General features: G+C 42.2%; 1 pseudogene; it reads left to right on the forward strand.

The window, feature by feature from the left end:
• Nucleotides 1-8,551: 8,551 nt before the first annotated feature.
• Nucleotides 8,552-9,485, forward strand: LOC130870751 (olfactory receptor 2AE1-like; annotated as a pseudogene).
• Nucleotides 9,486-13,982: the final 4,497 nt, after the last annotated feature.

Here is a 13,982-nt window from a genome sequence, read left to right on the forward strand (position 1 = left end):
CACGACTAACAGGTCTATTTAGGTTGTTCACCTGGTCCTGGTTTAACTTTGGTATATGGTATTTATTTAAAAAGTGTCCATTTCTTTTACATTTTCCAGTTTTGTGGCATACAGGCTTTTGTAGTAAGATCTATTGATTCTCTGAATTTCCTCTGTGTCTGTGGTTATGTCCCCCTTTTCATTTCTGATCTTATTAATTTGCAAATTCTCTCTCTGCCGTTTGATTAGTTTGGATAGGGGTTTATCAATCTTGTTGATTTGCTCCAGGAACCAGCTTTTTGATTCATTGATTCTTTCTATTGTTTTCTGTGTTTCTATTTTGTTGATTTCAGCCCTCAGTTTGATTATTTCCTGTCTTCTACCCCTTCTAGGTGAGTCTGCTTCTTTTTTTTCTAGAGCTTTCAGGTGGGCTGTTAAGTCTCCAATGTGTGCTTTCTCTGTTTTCTTTAAGTGGGCAGTTAGTGCTATGAACTTTCCTCTCAGGACTGCTTTCATAGTGTCCCATAGGTTTGAGTATGTTGTTTCTTTATTTTCATTGTCTTCAAGGAAGACTTTAATTTCTTTCTTTATTTCTTCCTTAATCCAGGTATGGTTCAGTAGTTGACTATTCAGTTTCCATGAGTTTGTAGGCTTTCTGGGGGTAGCATTGTTGCTGAATTCTAGCTTTAATCCATGGTGATCTGATAAGATACAGGTGGTTATTAATATTTTTTTGTAACTGTGGATGTTTCCTTTGTTACCGAGTATGTGGTCTATTTTTGAGAAGGTTCCATGAGCTGCAGAAAAGAAGGTATATTCTTTCCTATTTGGGTGGAATATTCTATTTTTTTTTTTTGGTTTTTCGAGACAGGGTTTCTCTGTAGTTTTGGAGCCTGTCCTGGAACTAGCTCTTGTAGACCAGGCTGGTCTCGAACTCACAGAGATCCACCTGCCTCTGCCTCCCAAGTGCTGGGATTAAATGCGTGTGCCACCAACGCCTGGCTTGGAATATTCTATAGATGTCTGTTAAGTCCATTTGATTCATTACCTTTATTAATTCTCTTATTTCTCCGTTAGGTTTCTGTCTAATTGACCTGTCCATTGGTGAGAGAGGAATATTAAAGTCTCCTACTATTAATGTGTGCGGTTTGATGGCTGCCTTGAGTTTTAACAATGTTTCTTTTACATACGTGGGTGCTTTTATATTAGGGGCATAGATATTCAGGATTGAGACTTCATCCTGATGAATTGTTCCTGTTATGAGTAGAAAATGTCCCTCTCCATCTCTTCTGATTGATTTAAGTTTGAAGTCAACTTTGTTAGAAATTAGTATGGCCACACCTGCTTGTTTCTTAGGTCCATTTACTTGATAAGCCTTATCCCAACCCTTTACTCTGAGTAGGTGCCTGTCTTTGTGGTTGAGGTGTGTTTCTTGTAAACAGCAGAATGTTGGATCCTGTTTTCGTATCCAGTCTCTTAGTCTGTGCCTTTTTATAGGTGAGTTGAATCCATTGACATTAAGTGATATTAATGACTAGTGGTTGTTAACTCCGGTCACTTTTTTAGTAGTAGATTTTGTGTGTTTCCCTTCTTTGAGTTGCACTGGTAAAGGGTCTCTAGATGTCTGAGTTATTGTGGTCATTGTTGGACTCCTTGATTAGTGATTTTCCTTCTATTACTTTCTGTAAGGCTGGATTTGTGGCTACGTATTGTTTAAATTTGTTTTTATCCTGGAAAATTTTGTTTTCTCCATTTATAGTGAACGAAAGCTTGGCTGGGTATAGTAGTCTGGGCTTGTATCCATGGTCTCTTAGTTTCTGCAGTACATCTATCCAGGACCTTCTGGCTTTCATGGTTTCCATAGAGAAGTCAGGTGTAAGTCTGATAGGTTTACCTTTATAAGTAACTTGGCCTTTTTCCTTTGCTGCTCTTAGTATTCTTTCTTTATTCTGTATGCTTTGTGTTTTGATTATTATATGGCGAGAGGATGTTTTTTTTTGATCGAGCCTATTTGGTGTTCTGTATGCTTCTTGAACCTTCATAGGTATATCTTTCTTTAGGTTGGGAAAGTTTTCTTCTATAATTTTATTAAATATATTTTCTGGACCATTGAGCTGCGCTTCTTCTTCTTCTTCTATTCCTATTATTCTTAGGTTTGGTCTTTTTATTGTGTCCCATATTTCCCGATTGTTTTGTGATGAGAATTTGTTGGCCTTGCTGTTTTCTTTGATCAGCGTGTTTATTTTCTCTATGGTATCTTCAGAGTCTGAGATTCTTTCTTCTATCTCTTGTATTCTGTTGGTTATGCTTGCTTCTGTAGTCTCTATTCGTTTACCCAGATTTTCCCTGTCCAGCCGGCCTTCTGTTTGTGTTTTCTTCTTTGCCTCCATTTCAGTTTTTAAGTCTTGAACTGTTTCCATTATCTGTTTGATTGTTTTTCCTTGGTTTCCTAGGGTATCATTCACTGATTTACTCAATTCTTCAAACTTTCTGTTATACTTCTCATCCATTTCTATAAGGGCATTTTTTACATGCTGTTTAAGGGTCTCAATCACTTTCATAAAGTCAATTTTATCTACTTCTTCATGATTAAGGTGTTCATGTCCTCCTGTTGTGAGGTCGCTGGGTTCTGGTGGTTTCTATAGTTTTTCAGATTGTTCGGTGAATTCTTTCATTGGCGCCTGCCCATCTCTTTCTCCGAATGCTCCCCTATGGATCTTCTTTTACCGGATCAGGTCTCCTTGCCTACTGTTGTACCTTCCCAGTGATGGCACTCTGCAGTTATAGCTCTCCTGGTGCTCCAGTGATGTCTCTCCTGGTACCAATATCAGATCTCCGTGCCCAAAGACGGCTCTCCTGGTACCCAGATTAGCTCTCCCACTGATGGCTCTCCTGGTGCCAAGATCAAATCTCCCTTCAGGTTGGGTAGTTCGAAACAAAGCCCCTACCTTGCTTGTTGCAGGCAGGCCAGTGAAACAAAGGAAGTCTCGCCTGCCTACTTGCCCTGAGGATTTGCCCCCAGCGCCAGACAGACTGAGCTGGATGGTGTTATGTGCCCAAAGAGAAATGGGGGCAGAGGGGAAAGGGTTCTGGATGCAAGCTGGGTGGGACAAGAAGAGAGAGGCAGTATGTGGGGTGTAGAGCCCCTGCAGGGAGCCCAGGGAGTATAGGGAGGGGGATGAGGAACTTCAGAGTTCCCTGTAGGGCTGCTTCCGCCGCCGTTCACAAACTCACCCCACTGCTGTCTCTCCTGGTGCTGAGATCAGATCTCCATGCAGGTTTGGTAGTTCGTAAACAAAGCTCCTACCTTGCTTGGTGCAGGCAGGCCAGTGAAACAAAGGAAGTCTCGCCTGCTTACTTGCCCTGAGGATTTGCCCCCAGCGCCAGACAGACTGAGCTGGATGGTGTTATGTGTCCAAAGAGGAAAGAGGGCAGAGGGGAGAAGGGTTCTGGATGCAAGCTGGGTGGGACAAGAAGAGAGAGGCAGTATGCGGGGTGTAGAGCCCCTGCAGGGAGCCCAGGGAGTATAGGGAGGGGGATGAGGAACTTCAGAGTTCCCTGTCCAGGGTTGCTTCCGCCGCTGGTCACAAACTCACCCCACTGCTGTCTCTCCTGGTGCCGAGATCAGATCTCCATGCAGGTTGGGTAGTTCGTAAACAAAGCGCCTACCTTGCTTGGTGCAGGCAGGCCAGTGAAACAAAGGAAGTCTCGCCTGCCTACTTGCCCTGAGGATTTGCCCCCAGCGCCAGACGGACTGAGCTGGATGGTGTTATGTGCCCAAAGAGGAAAGAGGCAGAGGGGAGAAGGGTTCTGGATGCAAGCTGGGTGGGACAAGAAGAGAGAGGCAGTATGCAGGGTGTAGAGCCCCTGCAGGGAGCCCAGGTAGTATGAGGTGTGTTTCTTGTAAACAGCAGAATGTTGGATCCTGTTTTCGTATCCAATCTCTTAGTCTGTGCCTTTTTATAGGTGAGTTGATTCCATTGACATTAAGTGATATTAATGACCAGTGGTTGTTAACTCCGGTCATTTTTTTAGTAGTAAATTTTGTGTGTTTCCCTTTTATGAGTTTCGCTGGTGAAGGGTCTCTAGTTGTCTGAGATATTGTGGTCATTGTTGGACTCCTTGGTTAGTGATTTCCTCCTATTACTTTCTGTAAGGCTGGATTTGTGGCTACGTATTGTTTAAATTTGTTTTTATCCTGGAAAATTTTGTTTTCTCCATTTATAGTGAACGATTTGGCTGGGTATAGTAGTCTGGGCTTGCATCCACAGTCTCTTAGTTTCTGCAGTACATCTATCCAGGACCTTCTGGCTTTCATGGTTTCCATAGAGAAGTCAGGTGTAAGTCTGATAGGTTTTCCTTTATAAGTAACTTGGCCTTTTTCCTTTGCAGCTCTTAATATTCTTTCTTCGTTCTGTATTCTTTGTGTTTTGATTATTATATGGCGAGGGGATGTTTTTTTTTTTTGATCCAGCCTATTCGGTGTTCTGTATGCTTCTTGAACCTTCGTAGGTATATCTTTCTTTAGGTTGGGAAAGTTTTCTTCTATAATTTTATTAAATATATTTTCTGGACTGTTGAGCTGCGCCTCTTCCCCTTCTTCTACTCCTATTATACTTAGGTTTGGTCTTTTTATTGTGTCCCATATTTCCTGAATGTTTTGTGATGAGAGTTTGTTGGCCTTGTTGTTTTCTTTGATCAGCATGTTTATTTTCTCTATGGTATCGTCAGAATCTGAGATTCTTTCTTCTATCTCTTGTATTCTGTTGGTTATGCTTGTTTCTGTAGTCTCTATTCATTTACCTAGATTTTCCATGTCCAGCCAGCCTTCTGTTTGTGTTTTCTTCTTTGCCTCCATTTCAGTTTTCAAGACTTGAACTGTTTCCATTATCTGTTTGATTGTTTTTCCTTGGTTTCCTAGGGTTTCATTCACTGATTTACTCAATTCTTCAAACTTTCTGTTATACTTCTCATCCATTTCTATAAGGGCATTTTTTACATGCTGTTTAAGGGCGTCAATCACTTTCATAAAGTCAATTTTTTCTACTTCTTCATGATTAAGGTGTTCATGTCCTCCTGTTGTGAGGTCACTGGGTTCTGGTGGTTTCATATTATTTTTCAGATTGTTGGGTGAATTCTTGCATTGGCACCTGCCCATCTCTTCCTCCGAATGCTCTCCTATGGATCTTCTTTTACAGGATCCAGCCTCCTTGCCTACTGTTGTACCTTCCCAGTGATGGTACTCCCCAGTGATGGTTCTCCTGGTGCTCCAGTGATGGCTCTCCTGGTGGCAATATCAGATCTCCGTGCCCAATGCTGGTTCTCCTGGTGCCAAGATTAGCTCTCCCTGCCCAATGATGTCTCTCCTGGTGCCAAGATCAGATCTTCGTGCTGGTTGGGTAGTTCGTAAACAAAGCGCCTACCTTGCTTGGTGCGGGTAGGCCAGTGAAACAAAGGAACTCCCGCCTGCCTGTTTGCCCTGAGGATTCACCCCCAGTGCCCAGACAGGCTGAGCTAGGTGGTGTTATGTGCCCAAAGAAGGAAGGGGACAGAAGGAAGAAGGGTTCTGGATGCAAGCTGGCTGGGATAGGAAGAGAGAGGCAGTCTGCAGGGAGTAGATTCTCTGCAGGGAGCCCAGGAGGCATGGGGGTGTGTGTGAGGAACTTCTGAGTTCCCTGTCTGGGGCTGCTGCCATGGGTCACAAACTCACCCCAATGATGGCTCTCCTAGTACCGAGCTCAGATCTCCGTGCTGGTTGGGTAGTTCGTCAACAAAGTGCCTACCTTGCTTGGTGCAGGCAGAAGAAGGGTTCTGGATGCAAGCTGGGTCTCTGTGTTTGTTTTGATGTGGTTTCTGAGCAAGAGACACGAGATCTGAATGTCACCATTGGAGAATGATTTTACTGAAGGGGCATTGGGAATAAGATAGAGTTGGAGGCAGCTCCATCGAACTAAGCTTGTGCTGGCGATATGGCTCAAATTCTCAATGCTAGTGGAGGAAGCCTGAAGGTATAAGTTCAATCCTCCAGAGCCAAGGTACAGAAAGGTATGGACTCTTATAACCCTAGTGCAGGGACAAACTAGTACATCCACTTTTAAAATCAATGTAGTGGTTTCTCAGAAAATTGGAAATTGATTTACCTCTGTGAGGGTCCACAGTTTTTAATCCTTTTTATCTTGACTAATGGCTAGATAGTTCAGACTTATTCTTTCTCCTCAAGGATGATTGACCAAGGTGTGGCTATTGGATGCCTTACTCTTTAGAGGCCAGTCAACAGGAGGTTTTGACTTAGGGTGTGCTTACCAGGTGTTTCAAGATGTAAGGAGATAATTACATCTTCTTGCTCTTGGTGTCAGGGGAGTCTTGTACCCTCTCCTTTTGTTTGGGGGTATTTAAAGACTAAGAGTAATAAGCTTGAGAATTTTTGGCTCTTTTTTTTTTGGCCTTTTGCTACAGTATTCACTGGAAGTTCTCCTGACTGTATCTTCTTATTCTAATTAATTAACTAATCAATTTTTTAAAAAGAAAAAAAACTGTTTATTTCATTTTACATACCAATTTTATTTCCCACTCTCTTACCTTCTCCAATTCCCTTCACCTTCCAACCACTCCACCCCTATCCACTCCTCAGAGAGAGTAGGGCACATTGCTTTGAGAAAGGACCAAGGCCTTTCCTATTATATTGATGCTGAGCAAGTTATGCATCCAAAGTGATTAGGTCCCAAAAGCCATTATAAGCAGTAGGGATGAATCCTGGTGCCACTGCCAGTAGACACACAGTCTATTTCATCCATACAGCTGTCAGCCACATTCAAAGTTCTAGTTTGGTCCTATGCTGGTTCCTTTCCTGTCCAGACGGAGCCAGTGAGCCCCATTAGCTCAGGTCAACTGCTTCAGTGGTGTCCCTCTCAAGGTCTTTACTTTTTTGCTCATATTCTCACTCCTCCCACTCTTCGACTGGACTTTGGGAGCTCAATTCAGTGCTTTGATGTGGGTCTCTGTCTCTGCTTTCATCAGTTGCTGAATGAAGGTTCTATGGTGACATTTAAGATAGTCATCAATCTGACTAAAGGGCAAGGTCAGTTCAGATACCCTCACCACTTTTGCTTAGGGTCTTATCTGGGGTCATCCTTGTTGATTCCTGAGAATTTCTTTAGTGCCAGGTTTTTTGCTAGCCCCATAATCCCTTCCTCCATCAAAATATCTCTTGTTTTGCTCTCTGTCTCTGTCCTTCCTCCATCTCGACGATTCCATTTTCTCAAGCTCTCCTCCCCAGTCCCCTTCTCCTCTCCTCCTCCCCTTCTGCACTGCCTTCACCCCATACCCATGCTCCCAATAGTGTCAGGAGAGCTTGTGTGTTTCTCCTTCCCAGGGTGATCTACATATGTTTCTCTTAGGGTTCATCTTGTTACTTAGCTTGTCTAGGGTCATTCACTAAGGGCTCTTTATCCTTTGCTTTACTGTTGGTATTCACTTATGAGTAAGTACATACTTTGTTCATCTTTCTGGGTCTGGGTTACCTTACTCAGGATGGTTTCTTCCATCCATTTGCATACAATTTTCAAGATGTCATTGTATTTTACTGCTGAGTAGTACTCCATTGTGCAAATGTACCACATTTTTTTATTCTTTGGTTGAAGGGCATCTAAGTTGTTTCCAGGTTCTGGCTATCACAAATAATGTTGCTATGAACATAGTTGAATGAATGTTCTTGTAGTATGATTGATCATTCTTTGGGTATATGCATAGATATATGTATACCCAGTGATATTGCTGGGTCCTGAGGTAGGTTGATTCTCAATTTTCTGAGAAACCACAATACTGATTTCCAAAGTGGTTATACAAGTTTGCATTTTCATCAGCCTTACTCTATCTTCTGTCTTTTGTCTATTTCCTTCTTCAATCTACATTCCTCTACTCTGTGTACAAGTTTATATTCTCACCAGCCTGACTCTATCTTCTGTTTTTTGGTCGATTTCTTCCCACAATCCACATTCCTCTACTCTGAAACGTACAGACTCATCAGGCCAGACTTAACATACCTCGAGACTTAACTTTACTACTCCTGAACATACATTTAAAGGATACTCTATCATTTCACAAGGACACCAGCTCAACTATGCCCATAACAGCTTCATTTATAATAACTAGAAACTGGAAATGACCTAGATATCTCTCAACCATAGACTGGACAAGGAAATTGTGGCACATTTACACAATGGAGTATTACTCAGCTGGTAAAAACAATGACACATGGAAATTTGTGGGAAATTACTGCAACTGGTAAAAATCATGCTGAGTGAAGTAACACAGACCCAGAAAAACAAACATGAATTGTTGTTATTTATAAGTGAATATTAGCTGTAAGCAAAGCATACCCATTCTATAATTCACCTACACAGAAAAGCTAAGCAACAAGGAGGGCTCCAGGCGACCATTGTATGAATCTTCCTGGGAAGGGGAAATAGAATAGACATCTTGTGTTGAAGAGAGGGTGGGGGTATGGCAACAAATGGTGGGAGGTGAGGGATCAAATGCAGAAAGGATGGAGGTAGAGTGTACTTGGAGGAACATGTGGGGGTGGAACCAGACCTCCCTGGAAGACTTCATCCTTCAAGGGCTCTTTGATGACTCCTTCAACCATCTTTGTCTTTTCCTCCTGATCATGCTGGTGTTCCTTACTGCAGTGAGTGGCAACAGCCTCACCATCCTCCTCATCTGCGCTGACCCCCGTCTTTACACACCAGTGTACTTCCTGCTCAGCCAGCTGTCCCTCACAGATCTGATGCACGTCTCCACAACCATTCCCAAGATGGTGAGCAACTCCTGTCTGGCAAGAAGTCCATCTCATTTGTGGGCTGTGCCACCCAGCACTTCGTGTACCTGTCTCTGAGTGGTGCAGAGTGTGTCCTCCTGGCTCTCATGTCTTATGACCGCCATTTTGCCATCTGTCACCCCTTACGCTACACTGTGCTCATGAGCAGAAGACTGGGAGTGATGATGGCTGCCATGTCATGGTTGAGTGGATCTGTGAACTCCCTAATCCTCATATCCATCTTCATGAGCTTCCCTTTCTGTGGTTCAAGAATCATCCACCACTTCTAATGTGAACTTCCAGCTGCTTTGAAGTTGGTGTATGGGGACATCACTGTGTATGAGACCACAGTGCACATCTGCACTGTTTTCCTTATTCTCCTCCCCATCATTCTTGTCTCTACATCCTATGGATTCATTCTCCATAGTGTCCTTCAGATGCATTCAGTTGGGAGTAAGAGAAACTCTTTGCCACATGCAGTTCTTATCTCATTGTGGTTTCTCTTTGGTATGGTGCCTCCATATTCTCCTATATGAGGCCCCATTCCCAGCGCACTCCATCACAAGACAAAGTTGGTTCTGTTTTCTATAGCATCATTACTTCTACCCTGAATCCCCTGATTTATACTTTGAGGAATAAGGATGTTGCTAAGGCTCTGAAGAAAGTGTTAAGGAGAGATCTTCTCACCTAATTACTACCATTGTAGGTTTTTGGAATATATTCTTGAATATGATTCACCTTAAACTGAACAAATTCCTGATGCTTTTTGACTAGTGCACAAATAACATGGATAATGTGTAACTGTACCATTCTAATATGATATCCATCATCGAACCTGGTAGAATTGCTGTTCTGCCTTCTTGGACCCTTAGCATAAACTTCTGGTTCTAAGAATGGCTCAGAGTGTTCTAGAAAACATCCTAAGTGCTTAAAAATCAACCAAACCACAAAAGCCAATCCTTTCTCAGGAAGAGGAACTTGGCCACCTGTCCACACATGCAGTACCCTTCCTTTTATAATTTTCTAACCCAACAAAACTTCCCTAGCTAGTAACAGAAGCACTCTTATTACCTCCAGAAGGCCCGGGACCTTCTTAGGTTTTCCACAGTAAGGTTGTAACTCCTGTTGAACAGTCTTCTGACTTCAGATTCCTATGGTTTACCATCTGTTTTCTAGTACAAACACTGTTGAGTACATACCATGAAACTCCTGAAGAACTAAAGAAAATGTAAAACCAAAACCAAAACCCAATCTAAAAAACGTTTTGAAAGGAGGCATAGGGAATGCAGCTCAAGTGGTAGGGTTTATTTAGCATTCTCAAAATCCTGGCTTGAATCTCCGGGAGTGCGTTTTTTTTTTTTTTAATTTTATTTACTAATTTGTGTCCTGAGTTTGATTGTTTCTTTTCAATTATTCTTTCTGAGTATTATTTTTTCTTATTTCTTTAGAAATAAGTGTGTCTTTAATGTATTGATGGAAGAACTCTATAGCTTTTTGATGTAGATACATAGTGGTTTGAACTTGTCTCTTAAAATTGGATCCATTATGCCCCACAAATTTGGGTATGTTCTTTTTTCACTTTCATTCAATTCTAAAAATTTTTGTATTTCCTTCTTCATTTCTGTCTAGGACATAATTTCATCCAGTAGTGAGTTGTTCAGTTTCTATGAGTTTGTGTATTTTCTAGTCATCTACCATAAATCAGTTCCAAAAGCCTGTGAATCGTAGCATTAGGTGTAGAGACAACAGCTACTTATTTATCAGTTGTTTGCATTAGACAGTTTTCTGTTGCTAAGAGACCAGAGACAAAGACGCTCAAGGAAAGAAACTTTTTGGCTCATTTTCTCACGGTTTCTGCCCATAGTATTTGGATCTGTAGTTTCTATGTCTGTGGTGAGTCACGGATACATGGTAGAGCATAGCTGATCACCTTATGGCAGTCAGAAAGAGAGAAAGAAGGACTTAAGGAAGAAGATATGCTCTTCAAGAGCCTGGCCCCTGAGCCCACTCACTCCAACATTAGAGGCAACATCTTTTAGTAAACAGACATGTTCCAGAGAGAGGATGAAAGCACGCCATCTAAGTCTCCATTTTGTATCTCAGTTTTGGATTGGGTTTTTGCTCAACTCTGCATGTACACATGAGAATCACGTAAGAAGCAATCAGATAAATAATAATCCTTATTCAAGGCTGAAGACACCAAGGTGGTTAAGATATTTTCAGGATTTATGGGGACACAATAAGGAACATGTTGCCAATGACCAGGTTTGCATCATCCTGCTCCGCATCACTGGGGCACGGCCCAGAATTCCCTAGTCATATTGAACTGACCCTAAGGAACCAGCTCCATCTTGCTGTTCGGACTTGTCCTTTTCTGTGGGTCACATTCTCCTCCTTTCATCTTGGATTCCAAGAACAGCAGGCATGATGAATAATCATCTTTCTACTAGAGGTGAAACCGCCCCCGGGCAACAACTGCTTTCTTATTGCTGTCAAGCATGTGTGGCCAATCTGGAGAAAACTTCTAAACAAGAAAACTTCTAAATAACTGCTTGACTGTGTGTGCTTCTTGCCTCCCATCTCTTATTCCCCACTGTTGTTTCTTCTGAATATTGGTTTCTGGGCAACAGTCGTGAGGATGGTTGGTGTTCCTTCTTCTCCTTCCTGGCATTACTATAACAAACACATTACTTTTATATTTTACCACTTTTCCATTCTTGTTTTCATGTCCAGACTTGAACTTTTAGGAACTCCCAAAGCCAGCCCTTCCTGGCAGAGGATGGCAGTAGCCCAGCTAGTAGCACATACTAAAGGCTCCCGTAATTCTTAGTTGTCTGTGAAACTATGGATCCATTGGTGGGTTGACCCACTGGTGAGGTCAGAGCCCTCATGGGCCATCACTTCCCAAAGGCTTTGTATCTAAACTTTGTCACACTGAGACTCAAGCTTTTGATATTTGAGCACTTGAGGTTATTGTAGATATCAGTGATATCACCCTGAAAATAGAAAAGGGATTATCAGAGTGAAAAGTGGCTGATGGGAGCAAAGAGGGTGTGGGCAGAAGGAGAATGGATTGATATGATCAAGTTTGCATATATTGTGGTATCAGCAAACCTTATCAAGCTGTATAATTAAAGGAAACAACCGGGTTGTGGAGATGACTTCGCAGTAAAAGCACTGTGCACAAGAGTGATGACTGGAATTGAGATCCTCAGAACTCATTTGGGTGTGGCAGGCCTCCTGTAATTCTAGTCACAAGATGCCTAGAGTCAGCTGGCTGGTGAGACTAGCTGTATTGGCTTGCTCTAGGTTCAACTGACAGCTCCTGCTTCAATATATGAGGCAATGGTGGTTAGCTTTAGTTTTCAGTCTGGCATGGTGTGAAAGGGAAACCTCAGTTGGGGAGCTGCCAGATACTATTGACCTGTGGGCATGTGTGTGTGTGTGTGTGATTGTCTTGATTAGTAAATGATGCAGGGCTCATCCCACTGTGGGCAGCACCATTCTTTGGGCATGTGGTCCTGGGCTGAATAAAGGTAATGAAGCATGGGTCTGCAAGCAAAGCAATGAGCAACCCAGCCAGGAGCAGCCCTCCACAGTCCCTGCCTCTACTTTTCTGAGTGACATCTTGCCCTGACTTTTCCTTAAAGGTGGACTGTGACCTGGAAGTATAAGCCAAACAGTCTCCGGGGGGGGGAGGGCATGACTCTTTTGGTCTGAGTTCTTAATTACAGCATGAGAAGTCAAACTAGAGCAAGTGGAGAGTGACCAAAGAAGACTCACAACACCAACCTTGGCCTTCCACAGGCATGCGCACACATACACACAAACTTCCCTACCCTCATGTGCATCTCTATACATACGGATGCATACACACATGTGCATACACCATGTATAGACCTATTAAAAAATTTTTAACATTCAATAATTTATTTTACTTTTATTCTTCTCTCATACAATACATCCCAACTGCAGTTTCCCTTCACTTCACTCCTCCATGTAACTCTTTTACCCAAATATATTGCTCCTCCATTTCCCTTTAGAAAAGGGCAGGCCTCCTAGGGATATCAACTTAATAAAACATAACAAGATGCAATAAGACTAGATACAAACCCTCATATCAAGACTGGACGAGGAATCCCAGTAGGAGAAAAAATGTCCCAAGAGCAGGCGATAGAGTCGGAGACAACCCCTACTCTCACTGTTAGAAGTACTAGAAAACCCCTAAACTAAACAACTGTAACAGTATGCAGAGGGCTTAGCACAGACCCATGCAGGCTCCTTGATTGCTGCTTTAGTTTCTCTGAGTCCCTATGAGACCTGCTTAGTTGATTCTGTGAGAGATCTTATCTTAATAAAAAGCACTTTATAAATATGTGGACAAACACACACACACACACACATTAAAAACAGGGGATTAATAGAGAGATGGATCAGCAGTTAAGAGCATTTGTTTCTTTTGCCAGAGCACTTGGGCTCTGTTTCTAGCCCCCATATGGTGTTTCACAACTGTCTGTAACTCAAAGTTGGGGGTATTCAACACTCATTATAACCTCCACGGGCACCAAGTATGCACACACATAAAGTAGATTTTAAAATGTAATAAAATTTAAAAGTGTGTACAAAAAAACAGTGGCAATAGAGGAAGACACATGTGTTCATAAGGGTGGGTGTTACTGCACACACACATACATATGCCACACACACACACACACACACACACAATCCAAAAGCTCCTGATAACCCCACACACGCACACAATCCAAAAGCTCCTGATAACCCTTAGGAGACAGACTTAATTTGAGTCAACGAACCCTTTTATTCATTCTTAATATAGCCCTGGGTATTAAATCTCCCTCTTTGTCCTGCATCTCTATTCATCTTCTTAATTATCACATGGGGGCGGGTGGCTCAGCCTCTTCTTCTGGGATCCTCAGAGCCCAGGCTTTTGTAGTAAAACTTGGAACAGATCAATAAGTATGATTATATTTATTTCTGAGCTTAATGATTTCTTTACCATTATTAAAGATCAAACTTTGACCTGTTAGGGACACAGAAAAAGATAATCAATTCAATATTGATAAGGCTGTATGTTTCTAATACCTGTGTGATTAATTTCAGCTCAATGTACTTTCATTATCAGCTGTTCTTATCTGCAACCAGGGCTGTGTTTAGCTGTTACTTAGCT

The sequence above is a fragment of the Chionomys nivalis genome, chromosome 3 (assembly GCF_950005125.1).
Source record: "Chionomys nivalis chromosome 3, mChiNiv1.1, whole genome shotgun sequence".
Taxonomy (NCBI): Eukaryota; Metazoa; Chordata; class Mammalia; order Rodentia; family Cricetidae; genus Chionomys; species Chionomys nivalis.